This window comes from Erithacus rubecula (genome assembly GCF_903797595.1).
Source record: "Erithacus rubecula genome assembly, contig: scaffold_253_arrow_ctg1, whole genome shotgun sequence".
NCBI lineage: Eukaryota > Metazoa > Chordata > Aves > Passeriformes > Muscicapidae > Erithacus > Erithacus rubecula.
This window is the reverse complement of record NW_027636071.1, coordinates 128,366-138,383: the sequence shown is the minus strand read 5'-3', so window position 1 is coordinate 138,383 and position 10,018 is coordinate 128,366. Positions and strand designations below refer to the sequence as shown.

Sequence of the window (10,018 nt, the reverse complement as noted above, 5' to 3'; positions counted from 1 at the left end):
ACCTATATAATCCTAAAAGCCTAATCTCAAATTTGAAAGAAAAATCCAGAGGTCACTGATTTTTATGGCTGAAGCAGATGTGTGGTGCCAGGACTCCACTTATTGCTTGTCAAATTCAGATATTCGGCTCTGAATATGGGACAGCTTTTTGTGGAGGTACTGGCACCTGCTCTTCATTTCAGAGTAGCTGGGGCTACCCTGTGAAGGAGAAAGCAAAAGAAAATTAGGGCATGCAAACATTTCTGCAGAGTTTAGAATCTGATGTCCTTTGCTTTAAAAAAGCCTTGAGCCACACTCAGCAGTAACCATGGCCCTGCAGGTCTGGTGCCACACATACCTGCTGTAACTGCTGATAATCTGTCAGGATTCGATGAAGCAGCATCTTCAAAAAGTAAAAAAAAAAAAAAAGAATGTTTCACTCCAACCATAAAATGCAAACCTATGCAAAACACTAAAAGAGCCCTCAGTTTGACTGTAGAGATTTTCTTCCCTGTGAGCCACCACTCTTCTGGGAGCTTGGCAAAAACCAATCCCCAGCTCCAGCATCCCCCAAGATCTGCAATTAAGCCTCTCAATAGGGAACAGAAGGAGCACATGCTCCAAGACTCTGCTTGGGACACACCTCACCTTACTCTTTGTTCACAGACAGCTCAAACAGGGTGTTTTGGGCAGGATCTCACAAAAATCAGACCCAGCCCAAGCAGTGTCTGAGCACATATGTCAATGCTGCAGTTTCCCTTTGTCTCACTGAGCAGCTCCAGGGAATCCAAAACATTGCTGGGATGAAACACACTCCTCACAGTTTTATCTTTCTTTACCTGATAGGCTTCAGACCCTGGAATCAGACTCTTCCATTGCTCATAAAACTGTGTAAAATCTTTGTTGATCTTATCAATCTGAAAATGTAAATTCCTGTATTCCTCATACTCTGCATTGAAGTCATCCTTGTAGTGCTGGCGTTGCTCCAAGGAGACTATGGCAATGTATTTTCTAAAGGAAAATAATATCATTTTTCTGTGAGTGAACTCTAAGAGAACATTCTAATGTGTTCCTATTCCATAAAGCACATGTGTAGTTTTGCAGCAACCACGTGGCAAATGTCAAACAGAGACTCCCAAGGTTCGAGTTAGTTGCTCTGGGACTGACTGTTTCTACAGGCAAGTTCTTTGCTTTAAGAGGATGTAGTCAGGTCACTCCAGAAATCTGCCACATTTCTATGACACTTAGTTACTAATAGTTTATATTGTAGAGGTTTCCTTCATTAGCAAGTGAAGCACATTTAGAAAATATTGGCACTTCTTTCAAATATCAAATGACCAACAAAGACCACAGCTTCAGGAAGAGAATAAACATAGCTAAGCTATATTATCTTTCTATATAGGAAAAACTTTAAATATACATTTACTTTTGAGAACCCATCTGAAATACATTTTTGGCAGGAACTGAATTTATGGTTCTGGTTACACAGAGTTGAACTTATGAGCTCCATTGATGTCTGCCTGTCTAACAGCAAAGCAGAGTTCATGATAATATTTGATTCTTCTAGAGGACAGCATTTACAAAACTGAGCCTTGATCAGAGGTGCTTGTAATGCAGCCATTAAAAACAAACTCTGTATAAGTCTGAAAGTGCAACTACAAAACACAAACCACATCAGCTCCTAACGAGGGTAAAACTCATTAATGCCTGAAGCCTCTGATGGGTGAAAAATTTTCTTCATTCCCTTCTCATTCAAATAAAAATGAGTGAGGTTTACCAAGCTCATGATACAAATCCAAGAAGAAGTGTCAATGAGAATAACAGACACCACTTCCCAACACTGACACACCAATGCTTCTGCTCCTCCTGGCCTTTGGAATGACACCAGCTTCTTTTGAATGACAAAAACTCCCTCACATGGGAAAAAATCCTTGTAAACACCCTGAGATTAATTGCTACAAGCATTAAAACATTAACAAGTTGAAATTCAGTACCAGGACAGAGAGCAGCTTGTGCCAGGGATGCATCCCAGGCCAGATGCACCTGACTGCTGTGCTGGTGTGTTCTGAAATCCACAGATGTCTTTCAACATCTGGGGAGGTACTAGAGAAGAAATAGCCTGGACTTCTGGGTTCTGCCCAGTGACATTTCCTGGCAAGAGTCCTTGCACAGGCCTCACTCAGCTGCTCCCCTGCAGGACCACCTTGCCCTCAGCCTTCCCACGGAGCATCCCTGGCTGTATCCAATGTGACCCAGGGCCCTGCAGTGCCTGCTCCAAAGGGCACAGCTGCCCCAGAGCCCCAGGGCTGCAGGAGGCCTGGGTGCCCTTGCCAACATCACTGCTCTGACAGCAGCTGGCAGCCATTCCAGTGTTTGATACCACACACACACAGTTCTGCCTCCCCTCCTGCACTGCAAATACAAGGGGGGGATGCAGCACCACTGCTGCAGCTGACCCTGAGCAACTGCACTGCAGGAAGGGAGGGCCAGCCCAGCCTGAACCCACCTCGGTGTTCATTTCAGCTCTTAGCCGTGCAGGGCCAGCAAAACCTTCTCAACATCATCCTTTCAAAACTGGGAAGAGCTTCACAGGGCACCCACTGCGAGTGGCAAGGCTCAACTGCTCTTTCACTCACCTCAAGTAGTCTGCTTGGGTGTTTGTGGCAGAGCATGTGGAGACAATGGAAGTTTGTTTTCCTACTCCTGCAGAAAAGCAGAATTTTGACACTCTTCATCAGGAGATCTTTCAAAAGCCAAAAAATACCCACTGGATGGTCTTGTAAAAGTCCTTCAGAGCTTTGTTATCACAGTAAATTACTCAAAAAAAGCTCCAAAAATCAATAATGGGGCACACAGAATTTTCTCTCCAGTAGCCAGTTCTGGGCTGTAGAAAGAAGGCATGGCCACTTTTCTCTACTGCACTACCATGGTGTAAAGCCCAGCTCAGCTTTTCTGTTTTGAATGCATGAGGTGGCATCTCTACAGCCATTCCAGTCATGCAGCAGCAGATGCAGTTTCACAAAAGACAACAGCTTGAGATAGACAGAGGGGGAGAGAGAGTGATGAACATGGAGGTTCTAAAAAGAAATAGAGAAAAAGGCTGGAGTTCTTCTCATGCCATGTTTTATGGCCACTTCCTTGTCCATTCCAGAGGCCCAAAGTTCCCATGAAACAAAGTTTGGATGAAAATTTTCTGCACTCTTGTCAGCAGGAGAGTCACAGTATGTTCAATACAACCTGTAAGAAGAGCTTTGCTGTGAGCATTTCATTTCCAAAAGTGCATTTGCTCTCATGGCTCAGTCAGCACAAAAGCTGCAGCCTAAGCCCCAACTTGAAACACAGTCCAGATTTTTCCTTCACCAGCTGCTCTGAATTTTGTGGCTCCTGAAGAACAATGCTCAAGTGTTTTTAGACTCAAGCAAGAATCTTTTTCTTGCTGTAGAGACTGTGTGTAAGGAAAAGACACTTGCATCCCTTCCAGCCCGAGATCTAAGAGCAGCTGTGACCATCTGTACCTGTGGGTACTCAAATCTTGGGCAGTATAAAGGTGGTACCTCCAGAGCCATTTGGGGACCCCCACCACTGACAAGACCAAGGGTGAAGATGGACTGGCTGTACCACAGAGAATCCATGTGGTGGTGATGTTTTCATACCTAATGTTTCTCTCTTCTCTACACCCCACCTCTCCTCTCTTATTCCTTTCTATCTCTCTGGGTTGCATTTACTGTTAATAACATCTGTACAATTGAAAAGGATCTCACTTGTTGCCTAATTCAGGCAGAGGCTGTCTGAATAACCAAATCTTTACACCACAGTTCTCCAGGGAGGAGTTAGGAAAAGCAGCATATTAATACCTTCATCGAAATCCAAAGGATGTGACTGCTTCAGCCTTCCCAATTCATTTTTCTCTCCGTTTGAATTGGAGATCTCCATCTGCTCCATGGCAGGCTCTGGGACTCTAGAACTCTGGAACTTGTTGTTCTGGTGCACCTCATGGGTGCAGGGGGAAATGGAGCCAACCCTTGGAGACATGTTCTGATTACAAAGGGCTGTGGAAGGCAGCACCCAGGAGGAAGAGAGACCTCCAGCTGCTGGCTGGACGTGACTGGTGAACTGCTGGTGACCAATTCGCCTCTTCTTGCTCAGCACAGGACTGGTGAAGTCAGAAGCCAGAGGCCGTTTCTGCATCAATAACAAAATAATTAATTCATTAATCTATCATCAGGATCAGGATTTGCTCCCATTTGTAAAATAGCAGCATTTCTGAAGTGCCAATGGTTAAAAACAAATTTTCCTTAAATAAAAAGATCATGCATGTTCTATGTCATTCCTACTTTCTCATCAAGAATTCAAGTTTGTAGCTAAAAGGCTTTGGTAGAAAGACACTCCCTTCAGCAGCTCTATCTAAGGCTTCCCCAAAATGGGGAGGTCCAGTTGTTTTTTTTCTAGCTCCCAATTCATGCTTGTACACAGCTCTTGTGTCACAGATACACATATGATTTACTAAAGAGTCTGTTTTAGCTGTCTCCCTGTTAAAGACAAGATCAGTGCATCACTGACACAACCCAGGAGTACAGGGTGTTGTGGTTGGTTGTGAATTCTCATCAGGATGATGAAAAAAGACATCAGTCACATGTCAGGATAATCTTGTGCTTTTAGGTGCAGTTGCCTTCACTCCAGCAGCCACTCCACTCTTTAAACTCAAAAGCTGATGGCTAAAATATTCTTTACTTTACACAAGAGACTTTCACAAGTGGTGACTTATGAGCTCTTCCATTTTCTTCAGTTCACTTCCATCTCTCAGCTCCTCCCAAGGACCTTCTCAAAGGTGCTGGCTCACATGGCACAGCACACGGGCACAAGCTCCTCACTCCCACAGCAAAATCCAGGACTGAGGATTGAGTAGAACAGGACAGCCATGCTGTTCCCAGGCAGGGCAAAGGAGGAGAGAAATTAAGGCAGAGAAGGGAGTGAGGGAATATCACACTTCTCTAGATCCTGTGCTGGTCCTGTCACATGGATAGTGTAGATCTGGAGTAAACAATGAGAATGAAAGCAAGAGAGAGGGAAAAGGAAGCCAGAGGGCCCCATCTGCCCCACCCTTTTATGTACAGCAGCCTCTTATGTACAGTAGTCTTTTGTCCCAGTTTTGTCATGCATGCAGAGCCAGCCCTTTGAGTCCTTCTGCAGGGAATGAGTTGAGAGTGGGGACTGAGCTCGAGTCTCCAGGCAGAGCAGAAAGTTGGCTCAGGACAGTGCTGCTGCACCCCTGCAGGATCCTCTCTTCTGATCACAACCTTCCTGCCAAAGCAGTCAGAATGCCTGAGGCACAACATGCTTTGGCCTGGTCACATCACAGCTTTTACACCATCAGCAGAGGGCCAAACCTTAATACACAATAGAGAATGTTAAAAATGCACCAAATACCTGAGCAGGTCTTGCTGGAGCATGTGTCTCAGAAGGTCCTGGAGATGGTGCTTGCCTGGTGCTGGTGGGGTTCTGAGATGGAGTTGATTTGCTGTGAGGGTGGTGAAACATTTCATGTTCCAAGGCCTCAATATCAACAGTCATAGTTCTTTTGTTTCAGGTTATACAGACATTCAGTGTCAGGACCAAGGAAACAGCATGAAGCTGATTTGAGGGAGCTTTAGGCTGGATATCAGGAAAACATTCTTGCCCCAGAGAGCGCCCAAGCTCTGGAACAGGCTCTCGTGGCCCCTGGTCACTGTAGCAGGAGCTCAAGAAGCATTTGGACAACAGTCTTGGGCACAGGGTGTGATTCTTGTGGTGTCCTGTGCAGGGCCAGGGAGTTGGACTGCAGGACCCTGATGGGTTGCTGCTGACTCAGCATATTCTAACAAGTGAGGCTTCATCTCCCAGGGTGTTTGTTCTGAAGAGTCTCTTCTCCTTCCTCTAAAGACTGAACTTACCTAGCAAGTATCACCTTCAACTTCTCCCTATCCATTTCAGTGTAGCCAGGCCAATCAGTCTGAAGGGTCTGAAACAGATGTTCCTTCAGACTGAAGGAATTATCCTTTAGATTCAGGTTGGCTACCTACAGGCAGACATTTCAGAAAACAAACCTTTATTATGGTTGCTAAATGCAAACTACAGAAATCCAGCTGGTTCTGAACACCTCTTTGTGTTCACCCAACTGGAACTGAACAATATCCTTTGACACAGAGAGGATTTATTCCTCTATCACATGAGTTTTAAGCTGAATCAAAGTATCACTGATTGGAAACAAGTGAGTATTCATATTTCATAAGTGTTCCTTTCAAAACAACATTTAGTGCCACAATGTGTAAGCAGAGCTGGTCAGGCCCAGTGTCCCTCCCTCTTCATGTGGCAGAGCCAGGGTTCATTCCTGCAGAGTCCTTCTATGAGAAAGTCGTGCTCTTGTCTTGTTCTATTCCTTTGACAGTAAATGAGGTTCATATCTTTCTCAAGACAAATACAAAATCTACTCAAAAAGGTAAAATGAGGTAGTAAAACCTCAAGACCACTGATATGAAGTGTGCTGGTTTAGACTTCATCACCTGACACTGCTGAGAGTTCCTGCTGAGATGGAGACAGGAAAATCTCCATCAATTTGACTGCTATAACACATTAAATAACTCAACAACACACCACCATCATCTCTCAAAATCTGCCCTTTTTCTTTCTTTGAAAACATAATAAACACTGATATTGCTCTGGTGGTCTCTGTTGATGTCTGTCTCTCACTATAAAAAATGCAAAGTAACAAATATACCCAGAATCAAGAATTCATGTCTTAAAACCAGAACTAAGATTGTGTTGGAAAGGGAAGCAAGTATGTGAATCCATTTAAGAAGCAACTCTGTGCATCCAAAACTGTGTCCATCTGAATTATCCCCCCGGACGTTGCTCATAGCAAAAGAGGAAATATTCTGATGATCTATGAATGTTTGCATAATTCAACAACAGCCATGTTGAACAGGAAATATTTTAAAAGGAAAGTTTCTTATTTAAACAGTGGAGGAACAAGTAAAAATTAAGGATAAAAGAACAACGTGGCAGAAGAAAATTGCTGGAGCCAAACTGCACAATCTCACCTGCTGGAGGATCTTGCCAAGGGTTCCCTTGTCCTTTTGCATGACTCCATCTCTCTGCAAGCGGGCAAGTAACTCTGGCTTCTTGTACGTCCTCAGAGCAAGCAAATGAATCACCCTGTCCCTGTAGGGTCGGCGATAAACAGCAGTGCAAGGACTCTCTTCACTCTCTGCTGGCTTCATGGCTGTTTCTTCTTCTCAGGTGCACAATGTGAAATGTTTGGTTGGGCTCTTATGATGTCTACTTGTTTTCCAAAGGAAACGAAAACAGAAAAAGAAATGTCATAAGGGGAGTTTGGGAGAAGGCAAGCAAGTTGATTTAAAATTATGATGGAATTCTTTGAGACAGAGCTGAACTTGCATATCCTTGTGGATCACTGTGAGGTCAGAATATTCTCTGATTCTGTAACAAAGCCCAATCCCTGACTGGCACTACGTGGAGCAGGTTGCAAGGGCACCCTCTACCCTACCAGCAACCAGACCTGTCTCACCTGAGTTCCTCTGTGCCAGGCCAAAGCAAAATTTGCCAGCCCCAGTTCCACAATTGTCTCACTACTGCCACTCTTCAATACCAATTGCTCAATGTGAAGTATTCCCTTAGGATCTATGCAAACTCTCACCAAGAATCACAGAAATCATCATTCACATATGAAACAGCACATCCCTAATGAGAAATTTGTGGGTTTAATTTTGTCTCTCCAAAAAGACACAACACTGTCACCTTAAAATGCTCTGCACTAAGCTAAGGCAGAGCAAGAGCTGCACTTTCAGTGAGTGACCATCACTGAGCCTCCAATGCAGCCAAGAGTTCAAGGAGAAAGCCATCCTTTCCCAATTGCTGGAATTTATAGGCAAGGGCTTCCCTTGAAATCCAATGCCTGAGTACAACTGAATTGGCCAGAGCTCAGCTGACAAACCAGGTGAGAGTGGTTCCCAAAAAGATCACAAGGTTTGGGCAGCACTCCAGGCTGGGATTTATCTGGTACTAAGGAAGCACATGCTGGAGTGAGCTCCAAGAAGAATTTCAACTGCAAAAGCTGAATTTTGACTCGAACAGGCACCAAAACCCTTTGTGTTTTCCTCAGCTCTAGATGCAATTGTTTGCATAGGTGTGAAATGGAAACAGTTTACCTCAGGTTACTCAGATGTAACAAAATTTGGATTGTGTCCTGAACTCATTATTTAGTCTAGAATGTGCCACCTTGGAGCTCAAACATCGCTACAATGTCTACTGGCATAAGCATACTTTTTAACAAAAACAACCTACTGCCATCCAACTGCTTCATTCTGAAAACAAAATTGGCTGGCAGGGAAGCTAAAAAGGTATTCATCTGAAATTTGCCTGAACTTTTAATGCAATTGAAGTATTCACTTGCAAAGATCGCAAAAGAAATATTCAACAGTCTTCTAGAAATCCCTCAATTTTTTGCTTGTGAGAATGTCACTTGTGACTTGTGCTTGTGAGAGTGTCATTTGCACGAAGTGCTGCCTCAGCACAATTCCACTAATGTTTCTGTTTCAGTCATCAGCAGTGGCAGAGCTTAGGACAGGGACTGGGCATGAAGGGGAACTGGGAGTCACCTGAACTTTGCATCCTTTTATGTCAGCTTCATGAATGAGTTTGCTCTAAGAGCATCCGTGCATTTATAAAAGAATGGGAACAAATCACGTAAGGTGCCAAACACATCAACTTGGATTATTATGCAGCTTTCATTGCTTGTTTAGCCTACATTTTCTCCTGGTTACTGAATTTAAATAACTTTGCAATTAATTGTTTAATTAATCATAGGCAGTGTGTTCATCTTAACCATTGTAATTTTCTGCCTTACAAAGCAAGTAGCTAGGTGTCTTTTGGCAATCTATTGTCAGAGCTGGATTGTTAGATCCCCAAAGTTTTTCATTTTTCTAAACTAACCCTGATAACATTCGATAAACAAAGCCTGAAGGCTTCAAAATCTGGATACCTTGAATCTAAACTTCAAGCCCTCCAAGAACACATTGGAATGGCCAGAACATAAAGAAGAAACTAATAAAGACATTTCAGCCTCACAGGTCAAAAGAACTTTTGTGGGGAAAAAAACTAAAAACAGACTGAAAAAAAGGGACTAATTTGCATGAGAAGGGAGAAATCAACATCCAATACAAGAGAGAACAATAAGTAGTAAATGAGGAGTGTGTATCATTTAGAACCAATGGACAGGAATTTCTATGTTTACTGAAAATATATCAGTAAGTGTAAATGCTTAGAAAGTGGCATGTATGTGGCTGGAGCTCTCCCCTATGCACCAGAGCTGGCAATAAAATAATGTCTACTTCCAATACTAAAAAAATAACTGCTCCTGGGTTTCATTTATCCTTACATTCTTGGTGACCCTGGTCTAAATATGGAACAATGAGGAGTGCACTCATTTTGAGCAAGAGCCATTCCCAGAGCATGAATTGAGTGGTGTCAGAGCAGGGGGAATCTCCCCCTTGCACTGGCAGCTCCTCAGTGTCATCCCTGGGAGTCGCTTCCCCCGGGGCTGCCTCAAAGGGGCCGTGGGGCACCAGTGGGGCCCAGCCCTGCCCAGCTGGTCCCGCAGGGTCAGCAGCACCTGGCACCAGCACCATGGCCAAGCCCTGACCCAGAGCCGACCCCAGAGCCCGGCACAGCCCCTCAGCTGCTGGTGCTGCCCCTCTGGGTCCCCCTGAGGGGCATGGCAGCGGCCGTGGGGGCTCTGCGGGATGCAGTGCGGGCTGGGCCCTGCGGAGCACAGTGGATCGTGCCCAGGCCCGCAGCTCCGCCATCCCGCCCTGCCTCGGCTGATCCGCTGCCACACACACACTGATCCTGCAGCAACATCTGCAACATGGGCAATATGTGCTAGGAAAATATGTGCTCTTTGTTGTTTGGCCTTTCTGGCTTTCAAGGCTCATTAACAGAAACAGACATTTTCTCCATGAAACAAGAAGCAGCCAACAAGCTC

General features: G+C 44.5%; 1 long non-coding RNA gene across 2 annotated transcripts; it reads right to left on the bottom strand.

The window, feature by feature from the left end:
* Positions 1–36: 36 nt before the first annotated feature.
* LOC306815855 lies at positions 37–7,203 on the bottom strand. 2 transcript variants are annotated; one of them, XR_013777494.1, is made up of 3 exons: positions 7,056–7,203; positions 5,407–5,497; positions 37–198 (listed from the first exon to the last, which is right to left on the bottom strand). It is a non-coding gene; the product is annotated as an uncharacterized lncRNA (long non-coding RNA). The 2 variants fall into 2 exon arrangements; XR_013777495.1 differs by lacking the exon at positions 37–198 and adding an exon at positions 3,944–4,161.
* Positions 7,204–10,018: the final 2,815 nt, after the last annotated feature.